General features: G+C 40.7%; 1 long non-coding RNA gene across 1 annotated transcript; it reads left to right on the top strand.

The window, feature by feature from the left end:
* Positions 1 to 242: 242 nt before the first annotated feature.
* Positions 243 to 13,230, top strand: LOC122445063. Its single transcript, XR_006270437.1, has 3 exons — positions 243 to 403; positions 636 to 789; positions 9,879 to 13,230. It is a non-coding gene; the product is annotated as an uncharacterized LOC122445063 (long non-coding RNA).
* The last annotated feature ends 227 nt before the right edge of the window (positions 13,231 to 13,457 follow it).

Consider the following 13,457-nt stretch of genomic DNA (forward strand, 5'->3'; position numbering starts at 1 on the left):
GAGTGTACCTTTTCATTCCTACAGCTGATCTGCCCCTGCATGAAGGTAAGACCGCAGTTTACATTTTTCCTGTGTCCATCCCAGGTTAAGGGGGGCAAACCTGCTCCCCCAGCTTTCTCCTTCTCCAGCACCGCCCTGTCCATGAAAACAATGCTTACTCAAGTGCATTCTTACTAAAGTGCAGCCTGAGAGGAAAAAAAGGAGTCAGGAAATGAGAGACTTGGAACCCAGCTGCTCAGAGATGAGCGTAGTGAACATCTCGGTGGATATTTTTCCTGTTTATTTTGTCAAGGTTGAGCCTGCCAGAGAAGGCCTTCACTCACCGCCTGCATCCCCTCATCTCTTTTCTCCTCAGTCTGAGGAGACTGGCTTTCCCCTCCCCGACTCCACCTTCCTGGGCAAGGTAAAAAAATTACCTCCTTTGCCAAATTCAATGGATAATTTATTTTAATGGAGCTCTTTACTGCTCTTAAATTTACTCCTTCTGGTAATTCAACTTGCTTCGTTTATAAAATGTTTGTCTCTCCTGATTCTCCTAGAACCTCTCTGACGCCCAAGGCCTTTTTATCCACTGCCCACATTTCAAAACAGGAACACAGCTCCATCTCTGACCAAATATTCTTCTCTCTCTGCAGGCTTTCTCCTTGGGCAGTCTAAAGCAAATTTTCATTTCAAATCCATATTTCCAGCCCTGACCTGTGATTCAACTCAACTCGGGTGCTCCCGCCTGTGGGAACATATCCGCTCAGCAGACAATAGGACATTGTTGGGAAGAACAAGGGCTTTGGGGTAAGGTGTGCCTGGGTCTAAACATCCAGATCTGCTCTCTCTTTTAAATCTGTTCGTTTATGTAATTGGAGGATAGTTACTTTGCAGCACTGTGATGGCTTTTGCCACATATCAACATGAATCAGCCGTAGGTATGCATGTGCGCCCCCAGCCTGAGCCCCCCACCCGCCTCCCTCCCCACCTCATCCCTCCCGGCTGTCGCAGACACGGGCCCTGGGTGGAACTTGCGCTGGTCGTCTCTTTTACATGTGGTAATGTACACATTTCAGTGCTGTTCTCCCAAGTCCTGCTACCCTCTCCTCCTTCCACTGAGTCCAGAAGTCTGCCCTTTATGTCTGTGTCTCCTTTGCTGTTCTGTATGTCCATGTCATCCTCCTAGATTCTATTTATATGCATTAATATACAGTATTTTTCTTTCTCTTTCTGACTTACTTCATTCTGTATAATAGGTTCTAGGTTCATCCATCCCATTAGAACTGACTCAAATACACTCCTTTTTAGAGCTGAGCGGTATCCCATTATGTGTATGTACCATGACTTCCTTATCCATTCATCTCCCCACGGACATCTAGGTTGCTTCCGTATCCTAGGTGTTGTAAATAGTGCTGCCACAAACATTGGAGTGCATCTGTCTCTTTCAATCCTCCTTTTTTGGTGTATATGCCGAGCAGTGGAATTCCTGGCAGCTCTTTTCCCAGCGTTTTAAGGAATCTCCACACTGTTCTCCATTTGCTGCACTAGTTTGCATTCCCACCAGCAGTGTAGGAGGGCTCCCTTTTCTCCACACCCTCTCCAGCATTTACTGCTTGTCGACTTTTTGTTGATGGCCATTCTTACTGGCGTGAGATGGTACCTCATTGTGGTTTTGATTTGCATTTTTCTTATAATAAGTGATGTTGAGCACATCCTTCCATGTGTTTATTAGCCATAGGTATATCTTCTTTGGAGAAATATAGATCCTTTGCCCACTTTTTGACTGGGTTGTTTTTCTGGCATTGAGCTGCATGTGCTGCTTGTATATTTTGGAGATTAATTCTTTCACAGTTGTTTCATTTGCTATAATTTTCTCCCATTCTGAGGGCTGTCTTTTCACCTTGTTTATAGTTTCCTTTGTTGTGCAAAAGCTTTTAAGTTTAATTAGGTCCCATTTGCTTATTTTTGTTTTTATTTCCATTCCTCTGGGAGGTGGGTCATAGAAAATCTTGCTATGTTTTATGTCAGAGAGTGTTCTACTTATGTTTTCCTCTAAGAGTTTTAGTTTCCGGTCTTATATTTAGGTCTTTGATCCATTTTGAGTTTATTATTGTGTATGGTGTTAGAAAATGTTCTAGTTTCATTCTATTTCATGTAGTTGACCAGCTTTCCCAGCACCACTCGTTGAAGATTGTCTTTTCTGCATTGTATATTTTTGCCTCCTTTGTCAAAGATAAGGTGTCCATAGGTGCATGGATTAATCTCTGGACTTTCTATTTTGTTCTATTGATCTATCTTTACTAGTTGTGTAATTAATGGAAAATGATTTACTGTCCCTATCACTCAATTTACTCATTTTCACAAGGAGTATAGCAATAGTAATTCCCTTATATGGATGTTTTATGGATTAAATTAAATAGTGCATGTGAAGCACCAGTATAAAGTAAATGCTCAATAGATTTAGTCACTATTGTTTTTTAAAATATTTATTTTAATGTAATTTATTTACGTGGTTATGCTGGGTCTTAGTTGTGGTGAGATCTAATTCCCTGACCAAGGATAGAAGCCCTGCATTGGGAGCTCGGAGTCTTAGCCCCTGGACCACCAGGGAAGTCCTATCACCATTGTTGTTATGTTCCAAATTCAACATACCTAAAACTGAAGTCAGTGAATTCCATTACCCTTACCCAATACCCCAAGCCAGAGACATAAACTGAATCACTTTGCTGTATGCCTGAAAATAACACAATATTGTAAATCAACTATACTTCAGTAAAAAAATAAAAAATATTAATCATACACACACACAAAATGACAGATTCTTGGATCTCACCCTAGACTTATTAAGTCGGAATCTTCAGTAAAGAGGCTGGGAAGTCTCTGTTTATTAGGCTTTTCAGGTGATTTGGGGCAGAGCAGATTGGGAAACTTTATGCCCTTCCCTTCCTTCCCACCAGTCGCTGTCTCATGCCAATTATGTAGCCCGCCAGGCTCCTCCGTCCATGGGATTCTCCAGGCAGGAATACTGGAGTGGGTTGCCATTTCCTCCTCCAGGGGATCTTTCCAACCCAGGGATGGAACCCAGGTCTCCCACATTGCAGGTGGATTCTTTACAGTCTGAGCAACCAGGGAAGCCATACCAATTATTAGTCAAGATGAATTCTTGAATTGACCCCCTCCTCTTCATCACTACTGCTACTAATCTAATTCAGCATCCTCAACCTGGAGCTAGCCTGGGGTCAACCTTATCCCTGACAGATGAGCCACTGAGCTGATTGGAAGTGGTTGTCAAGGGCTCTCCCCTTTCTCACTAGGACTCTCACACAGCCACTCCTTGCAGGATCTAGCCCCGCTCTGACCCTGAGGTCGGGGTTCTGACCCTTTCTGAGCCAGGTCCCTGTCCCCATACCACACACCCCACCAACGGAGGTCCTGTTAGTATCAGGCTTGTTAGTATCAGGCCAGCTTGCCCACTGACTTTCATCTAGGTAACTGCCCCCAGAGTCTACACAGTGTGCTCAGGGCTGCCTGCCTGTTTAGACAATCTCAGATCCAACCCTCATCCCCAGATGCCTTCAAGATTAGTCGTTGCAGTCTCTTTTTTCTGTGCCAGGCGTCTTCCCCGTCAACTAGTGGACTAGCCAACTGTCTCATCCTCATTGAACTAATCCTTTAGATATACTGTTAGTGAGAAGAATATAGATAAGAATTTAGATATAATAGAATTTCTGCTGAGAAGAGAAAAACACTGTATTTATACATATAAAAATAGTAAATAAAATTCCATTGCTTTCAGAGGTACATTAGTATGTAAAGTGGTTACCAATGGGTGATGGGATTTCACACATTTTATATATTGGGTATTTATTTATTTTGTAGTTAAAACTAATGCATGAATAAAGGAAATCAGGTGGTGGAGTGAAATGCTGTCTACATGCTTGCCCTCTTGGTTTTTCCTATCTCCCATTCCCCACCCCTATTTCCAGCTGAGAACTCAGTTCAGTTCAGTCACTCAGTCATGTCCTACTCTTGGCAACCCCATAAACTGCAGCATGCCAAGCTTCCCTGTCCATCACCAACTCCTGGAGCTTGCTCAAACTCATGTCCATTGAGTCGGTGATGACATCCAACCATCTCATCCTCTGTCATCCCCTTCTCCTACTGCCTTCAACCTTTCCTAGCATCAGGGTCTTTTCCAATGAATCAGTTCTTCACATAAGGTGGTCGAAAGACTGAAGTTTCAGCTTCAGCATCAGTCCTTCCAATGAATATTCAGGACTGATTTCTTTTAGGATGGACTGGTTGGATCTCCTTGCAGTCCAAGGGACTCTCAAGGAGTCTTCAACATCACAATTCAAAAACATCAGTTCTTCAGCTTTCAACCTTCTTTATAGTCCAACTCTCACATCCATACATGACTATTGGAAAAACGGTAGCTTTGACTAGACAAGACTTTTGTCAGCAAAGTAATATCTCTGCTTTTTAATATGCTGTCTAGGTTTGTCATAGCTTTTCTTCCAAGGAGCAAGTGTTTTTTAATTTCATGGCTGCAGTCATCATCCAGAGAAGGCAATGGCACCCCACTCCAGTACTCTTGCCTGGAAAATCCCATGGATGGAGGAGCCTGGTAGGCTGCAGTCCATGGGGTCGCTAAGAGTCGGACACCACTGAATGACTTCACTTTCACTTTTCACTTTCATGCATTGGAGAAGGAAATGGCAACCCACTCCAGTGTTCTTGCCTGGAGAATCCCAGGGATGGGGGAGCCTGGTGGGTTGCCGTCTATGGGGTCGCACAGAGTCGGACACGACTGAGGCGACTTAGCAGCAGCAGCAGCAGTCACCGTCTGCAGTGGTTTTGGAGCCCAAGAAAATAGTCTGCCACTCTTTCCATTGTTTCCCCATCTATTTGCCATGAAGTGATGGGACTGTATGCCATGGTCTTCGTTTTTTGAATGTTGACTTTTAAGCCAGATTTTTCACTCTCTTTCACTTTCATCAAGAGGCTCTATAGTTCTTCTTTGCTTTCTGCTGTAAGGGTGGTGTCATCTTCATGTCTGAGGTTATTGATATTTCTCCTGGCAATCTTGATTCCAGCTTGTGCTTCATCCAGCCTGGCATTTCACTTGATGTAGTAAAGGCTATGGTTTTTCCAGTGGTCATGTATGGATGTGAGAGTTGGACTATAAAGAAAGCTGAGTGCCGAAGAATTGATGCTTTTGAACTGTGGTGTTGGAGAAGATTCTTGAGAGTCCCTTGGACTGCAAGGAGATCCAACCAGTCCATCCTAAAGGAGATCAGTCCTGGGTGTTCATTGGTGCGACTGATGTTGAAGCTGAAACTCCAATACTTCGGCTACCTGATGCAAAGAGCTGACTCATTTGAAAAGACCCTGGGAAAGATGCTGGGAAAGATTGAGGGCAGGAGAAGAAGGGGACAACAGAGGATGAGATGGTTGGATAGCAACACTGATTCAGTGAACATGGGTTTGGGTGAACTCCAGGAGTTGGTAATGGACAGGGAGGCCTGGCATGCTGCGGTTCATGGGGTTGTAAAGAGTCGGACACGACTGAGCAACTGAACTGAGCTGAACTGACCCTGCATATGAGTTAAATAAGCAGGGTGACAATATACAGCCTTGATGTATTCCTTTCCCAATTTGGAACCAGTCTATTGTTCCATGTCCGGTTCTAACTGTTGCTTCTTGACCTGCATACAGATTTTTCAGGAGGCAGGTAAGGTGGTCTGGTATTCCCATCTCTTTAAGAATGTTTCACAGTTTGTTGTGATCCACACAGTCAAAGGCTTTGGTGTAGTCAATAAAACAGAGGTAGATGTTTTTCTGGAATTCTCTTGCTTTTTCTATGATCCAATGGATGTTGGCAATTTGATCTTTGGTTCCTCTACCTTTTCTAAATCCAGCTTGAACATCTGGAAGTTCTTGGTTCATGTACAATTGGAGCCTTGCTTGGAGAATTTTGAGCATTCCTTTGCTAATGTGTGAGATGAGTGCAATTGTGCAGTAGTTTGAGCATTCTTTGGCATTGCCTTTCTTTGGGATTGGAATGAAAACTGACCTTTTCCAGTCCTGTGGTCACTGCTGAGTTTTCCAAACTTGCTGGCATATTGAATGCAGCACTTTCACAGCATCATCTTTCAGGATTTGAAATAGCTCATCTGGAATCCCATCACCTCCACTAGCTTTGTTTGTAGTGATACTTCCTAAGGCCCACTTGACTTTGCATTCCAGGATGTCTGGCTCTAGGTAAGTGGTCACACCATTGTGATTATCTGGGTCATTAAGATATTTTTTGTGTAGTTCTTCTGTGTATCCTTGTCACCTCTTAATATCTTCTGCTTCTGTTAGGTCCATACCATTTCTGTTCTTTATTGTGCCCATCTTTGCATGAAATGCTCCCTTGGTATCTCTAATTTTCTTGAAGAGGTCTCTAGTCTTTCCCATTCTATTGTTTTCTTCTATTTCTTTGCACTGATCACTGAGGAAAGCTTTCTCTTCTCTCCTTGCTATTCTTTGGAACTCTGCATTCAGGTAGGTATATCTTTCCCTTTCTCCTTTGCCTTTCACTTCTCTTCTTTTCTCAGCTATTTGTAAGGCCTCCTCAGACAACCATTTTGCCTTTTTGCATTTCTTTTTCTTGGGGATGGTCTTGATCCCTGTCTCCTGTACAATGTCACGAACCTCTGTCCATAGTTCTTCAGGGACTCTGTCTATCAGATCTAGTCCCTTAAATCTATTTGTCACTTCCACTGCATAATTGAAAGGCTTCCTAATTCCTGACTCAGGATGTTTGGACAAAGATATCTACTTTTGATAACTGAAAAACTCAAGAGGATAAGATTATGTCAGGTCAGTGCTTCTCAAAATTCTGTGTGCAATGAGTCACAAGGATATCATGTTAAAACACAAATTGCTGGAGTTTACTTATTTTTTTAATTAATTAATTTTATTTTTGTTTGAACTGGGTCTTCCTTGCTGCTGAAAGACTTCCTCTAGTTGAGGTCCTTGGGCTTCTCACTGCAGTGGCTTCTCCTGTTGTGGAGCATGGGCTCTGGGTATGTGGGCGGCAGTAGTTATGGCTGTCAGGCTCTAGGGCACTGGCCCAATAGCTGTGGCCTGTGGGCTGAGTTGCTCTGCTGCATGTGGAATCTTCCTGGACCAGAGATCAAACCTGTGTCCCCTGCATTGGCAGGCTGATTCTTATCCACTGTACCACCAAGGAAGTTCAAATTGCTGGGTTTTAATAGAGGGAGAGGGAAGAATATACATATACATTGGTTTTTTTCTATATCTGGAAGCACAGCAGGGAATGACCAGGAATGGCAAGAAATGGTGGGGGCGGCACTTGGGCTTTTTGCCATGTACTTTTTCATATTCACATATATCATGTGAGTAATTTTACCTCAAAAATAAAATAATTTATAATATATGTACATAAATATAAATAATTGAGCAGCTTGAATCTTCAGAAACACTGACTTGGGCTAATTCTGTCATTTAACTTAGTCATATAAAAGATTTTAGTTTTTTCTTTCCCAGAAACTAGGTCTGTAACTTTGGCAAACAGCAGATTGTAGCACAAGTAATTCGTGAACTCTTGTGAAAGGTGGGTGGGGTCATGAGAAGGGAATTTTTAGCCAGGAATTTAAAACAACGAATGCACAGTACAAGCTTCTTGCAAGTACTTGAATGTTTAAAACGTGATCCTTATGATCTTTTGTCATGAGAATCGATCTCTTGTGACACCATAGGGTGAAAACTGTTAGAAAACTGCCTTTCCTTTGTGGTGGGAAAGGATTGCTAACAAAACTGATTCATAACTATTAGCATCCTCTTGAATGACAAGATCATAATGAATTCAGAGCAAAACACTGCTTCTTGGTCTCTCCTGTGTTTTAAAAGCTTATCGAGATATAATTGGCAAATAATAAGCTGCATGTATTTAAAGTGTTCAATTTGATAAGTCTTGACACATGTATACACACACGGAGCCATCACCACCATCAAGATAACAAACATTTCCGTCACTTCTCAGTCTATCTGGGTTCCTTGCGGTCCTCCCCTCTCACCCCTTCCCTACATCTCCCACTCACAACGACTGAACTGTTTTCTGTTCTCATATTAGTTTGCATTTTATAGAATTTTATACAAATGGTTTGCACAATATGTACACTTTTTAAATCTCTCTTCTTTAATTTGGGTCATGATTTTGAGATCCAAAAATTGTGTGTATTAAGAGTCAACTCCTATCTGTTGCGAAATGGTAGGTATTAGTGAGAGTAAGCCTCAATGTGTCTATCTATTCATCTGCTGATTGAACTGGGTTGTTTCTGACAAACCATTGATAACATTTTATTTCCTTATAACCATCTACAGGTCATTCACTCACCCCATTTTACAGATGAAAAAATGGAGACTTAGAAAGGCCAGGGAACTTGTCCAAGGTGCACACACAGTGGCTGGAGCATAGAACCTTAAATTTTTAGGATGTTTGAGCCAAACGGGACATTAGGACGCCTGTCTTTCTCTTTAAATGACTATTCGGTGTTGAGATTTGAATTGTGATCAGTAAGAAATAGGTTTTTTCTCTTTATTCAGGATAACATCAGCAGGTCTTACCCTGACTGTTAAATACCGATATCCCTTTATTAAAATTCATTCTTAATGTGCTTCTGGGAAATTTTCTGTAATGCTCTATCAACTTAAGGTGACCTTCCCCCCACCCCCATAAAACAGCAGTGTGCAGGGCTGGCTTGCACAGGGTCACAGAGTTGCCTATTAAATTTTCAGGACTTACATATTGTTATCATAGAAATTTGCCTCTCCCTGAGATGCCCAGCTGCCATAGCCTATCCCGTACCCCCTCGGCCCCTGGTTTTCCTGGCCTCACAGTTCTGGACCCGGTGCCTCCCCTGGGTACCCTGATCGTCCCCATCGTAGAACAGCCCTTACCAGGTCAGGCGGGAGGGGACTTTTTGTGTCTGGTTCACACTTGTATCTCAAGCCCCCAATTCATGTTTAGGGAATGAGTGAACGAATGAATGAACTCTGAGGCAATAAGGTGAAAACAAACCAATTGCCTGTCCTAGAGTCAAGAAGATCCTTACCTATATTCTCTTCGTTGATCTTCACCACAGCTCTATGAGATAGGAATTATTATTCCCATTTGACAAACTCAGGAAGTTAAATGATGTTGGAACCCAATACTGGCAGAACCTTAAAACTCTTTTCTCAATATCAATGTATGCTTCCATAATATCACTCTTTCCTAATGCAGTGGCAATCACTGTCTGATAATTATGTACTGTAACCAGAAACAGCTGCGTATATCACCTTATTCAGTCTCCACAAACCGCCCTAAGATGTAGGGGAGGTCACTCATTTGCAGGTAAGGAGATGAGGACGATCAGAGGAGAACTGACTTGTTTAAAAGTGCTGTTGCTCTGCAAAAATGAATAATCACTGTGATCTGAGTACATTGAGAAGACTTTATGGTCAAAGAAAGATTGGAGTTGATACTTGAAGGAATGGTAGTTTTCAGATAGATTTAAAGCCATCCAAAATAGGGATTTCCAGCTGGAGAAAAGAGATAGAACATGGGAGTTTGATGGTGAGGAGACCAGAGGATGAGAATGAAAGGTCATGATTAAGAGTTAGAAAAACATAAAGACTGAGAAGTTGGTTGAGCCAGGATCATGGAGAGACTGCAAAAAGAGTGTTTCAGAAGTTGCATCCTAAAGGAAATTGGAATAGTTTTGTAGAAGCAACATGACATAGGGTGTATTTGATTTTTTTTTCCTTTCCTTTTAAAACAGAATGTATTTTTAAAAATTCTAACTTTCTTGCGTATTTCTTAAACTATTTTTTTTCCTTGACAGGAATCACTCTAGCCTAGAGTTCCCACTTTCTGAGAGACAGAAACCATGAGAAATGGAAAGTGCTGAGAACTTGAACTCTGCTATTTCAGGGTGGAGCAGGACATACCATTCCACTCTGTGAAGAAGACTTGCTGACTTTTTGTAGCTGAGAAAACACTGGAGTCCTGTGTGATTGGTGGGGTAAATCTTATGGCTTATGAGGGAAATTCTGTTTCCTTTACTCTCCTTAATTGCTTTCAAACTCAGTTCAGAAACTCTCAGCAACGATCCGCAACGAGATCCCGTGGTTGCTTTCTTTTCCCCTTGTATTTGGCCTTTCTTTCAAAACACTGTCTTTTTTTTTTCAAACTTTAAACTTTTTATTTTGTATTGGGATATCCCCCGTGGCTCAACTTGTAAAGAACTTGACTGCCAACGCAGGAGATGTGGGAGATCTCCTGAGACACAGGTTTGATCCCTGGAGAAGGAAATAGCAGTATTCTTGCCTGGAAAATTCCATGGGCAGAGGAGCCTGGCAGATTACAGTCCTTGGGGTCACGCATGCATGCCCACAGCGGATTAACAAAGTTGTGACGGTTTCAGGCGAACAGCGAAGGGACTCAGCCATACATGGACATGTATCCGTTCTCCCCCAAACTCCTCTCCCATCCAGGCTGACAAGTCACGTTGAGTGGAGTTCCATGTGCTATACAATAGGTCCTTGTTGGTTATCCATCTTGAATATAGCAGTGTGTATATGACCTTCCCAAACTCCCTGCCAATGTTTTCAAAATAGGGTTTCTGTGGGATTTTTACCTGCTTTTCTTTCTCTCTTCCTTTCTTCATTCCTTCATTTCTTCCTTTCTTAGTTTTTTTTTTTTTTTTTGCTGTGCCACAGGGCACGCAGCATCTTAGTTCCCCAAGGAGGGATCGAACCGGCATCCCTTAAGTGGAAACTCGGAGTCTTAACCACTGGACTGCCAGGGAAGTCCCCTCTTGCCTGTTTTTCATTGGCATGCTTCCTCCCACTCTCCTTACCTTCCGCAGGAGACGGGACCCAGGAAAGGCAGACCTGCCCACTCTCTGCTCTTTATTAACGAGGGGCTTTGGGGTCATGTGAACTACACCTTCTGTAGACTGAGAGGCCAGCCTTGGAGAGAAACAAAGTTTGGTCAGGATTTCTCAGGCTCCTCTTGTGATAGAGCCACGTACCAGGGGAAGCTTTTGGAGGGGGATGTTTTAAATGCAGAAGGCCTGAGAGCAAGTGGAGCTGGGCATTTGTGCCCCTGAGGCCTGATGTCCCTGGAGAGGCTTCCAGCGGGCTTGGACATCCAGAAACTTCAGTCCCTGTGCTTAGACTCATTTCTGCAAGGAGACACCGTCCTAACTAGGGCACTATACGTTTTATCATACAGACTAGGACATTTTTAAGAATAAATAGATTATCAGAATAATTAAAATAATATAGTTTTAAAAGTATTTTTGAATGACAAATTATTGAATTTATAAGGTAGTACTGGGTCAGCTGGTAAAGAATCTGCCTGCAATGTGGGAGACCTAGATGCAGTCCCTGGGTTGGGAAGATCCCCTGGAGAAGGGATAGGTTACCCATTCCAGTATTCTGGCCTGGGGAATTCCATGGACTGGATAGTCCATGGGGTCGCAAAGGGTTGGACATTGCTGAGAGACTTTCATGTCACACACTCAAAAACTATTTTCAAAAGTAAAAATACATGTTCATATGTATTAAAGATTAAAATTTATGCTATTTGAGCATAAAAAACATAAGAATAATTTTTTGGTACACAGTAACATACTTTAAAGTTCTCTTAGATAGAATATGTCTCTAATAATACATCATAGGTGTTTTTTTCCTAAAGACTATATTCTTTTTCAATAAGGTCCCTTTATTTTTAATTTTTCATAAAGTTTCCTAAAACCCTCAAATTTTCATTTTATAGTTAATTTGAATTGTTAGCAGCTTTTTTCTTCATGGTTATAATCTAAATTGAAAAGTTAATAATTGTAAGGTCTGCATAATACCTGATAAGCTCAGAACAAAGTGAAAGAGTTTCAATTCTAATTTTCTTTTATTTTTTCATTTAAATATATAAATACTTAAATTCAAATATTTTCATAGGTACTTTCTTTTTTTCTTTTTTAACTGTCAATTTTGCACTTTTGTATGACAAATATTTTTTAAAGGAAAAAATCATCAAAAATTCTGTCATGATTCTTTGAGTATTACAAATATACACATTTGTTGAGTAAAACAAATATACATATTACAAAAATATAGGCCTTTCAATTTCATTCTGTTGTGGCAAAGAATGCAAATTTAGGCAGTTAAAAACAAACAAACAAAAAGTTTGTCTAACAGTTCTTTGTGTAAGTCAAAATAATGGAAAGCACAATTATGAAACTTTAAAATTAAATCTTGTAAAAACCACTTAAACTCTCATTGTTTATCAGTTCCTCCCTTGCTTTATGTGGCTTAGTTTCAGTATCTTCTTGTTTGCTTTAGTTTCAATAATTGCAATTTGCTAAAATGTACACGCTAAAGTTTTGGGGAGCTCCTCTTATTGAATACTTTGAATAAGTACTTCCAACTGATTTTAAACAAAATATTGCAAAATTTAAATAATATATTTACAAAAATGTTCAATGTCATTATAGGACACATGTTGAGTTAGAAATTTGTTCTTGAAAGATTCAAATGTTTCTAAAATCTAACTAATTTTGGACAACAAAAAGTGAATTTATATGCCACCTTACCTAAGCATTTTCTTGCTTCAACATCAGTGTTGCCATGAAAATTATGTAGCTCAGTTATTTTACCTTTATATTTATAAAAATATTCATAAATTTTGATAATACAGTTTCTATTACAATTGGTAGAGTATCACAGCTTGTTTGAACACAATTATGAATCATCTGTATAGAAATCAATTCCAGTATATTTTTGTTCCATAGCACTGTTTTTTTTTCCCATAGTCCTGAACATCACCAAAATTTGTAAACATACAATGACTGCAAAAACAAGTAATTTAATCCTTAGTGTTGCACTTTGTAACTGAATTTACAGTAATAGCATTCACAATAATTTCAGGCATTTTGCTTTAAACAAAATAAAATCCTGAAAGTTTTGCTTTGATTCCATGAAAAATTTTTTGGAAGTTTGCAACTATTGCTGGAACTAATGGGATTTTTTTGGTGACACCAGATGACACAGATATAAAATTGGCATTATTTAATAGTTTGGCTGGATCATCAAAAAAGCAAGAGAGTTCCAGAAAACATCTATTTCTGCTTTATTGACTATGTCAAAGCCTTTGACTGTGTGGATCACAATAAACTGTGGAAAATTCTGAAAGAGATGAGAATACCAGACCAGCTAACCTGCCTCTTGAGAAACCTGTATGCAGGTCAGGAAGCAACAGTTAGAACTGGACATGGAATAACAGACTGGTTCCAAATAGGAAAAGGAGTACGTCAAGGCTGCATATTGTCACCCTGCTTATTTAACTTATATGCAGAGTACATCATGAGAAACGCTGGGCTGGAAGAAGCACAAGCTGGAATCAAGATTGCCAGGAGAAA

The sequence above is a fragment of the Cervus canadensis genome, chromosome 7, assembly GCF_019320065.1.
Source record: "Cervus canadensis isolate Bull #8, Minnesota chromosome 7, ASM1932006v1, whole genome shotgun sequence".
Taxonomy (NCBI): Eukaryota; Metazoa; Chordata; class Mammalia; order Artiodactyla; family Cervidae; genus Cervus; species Cervus canadensis.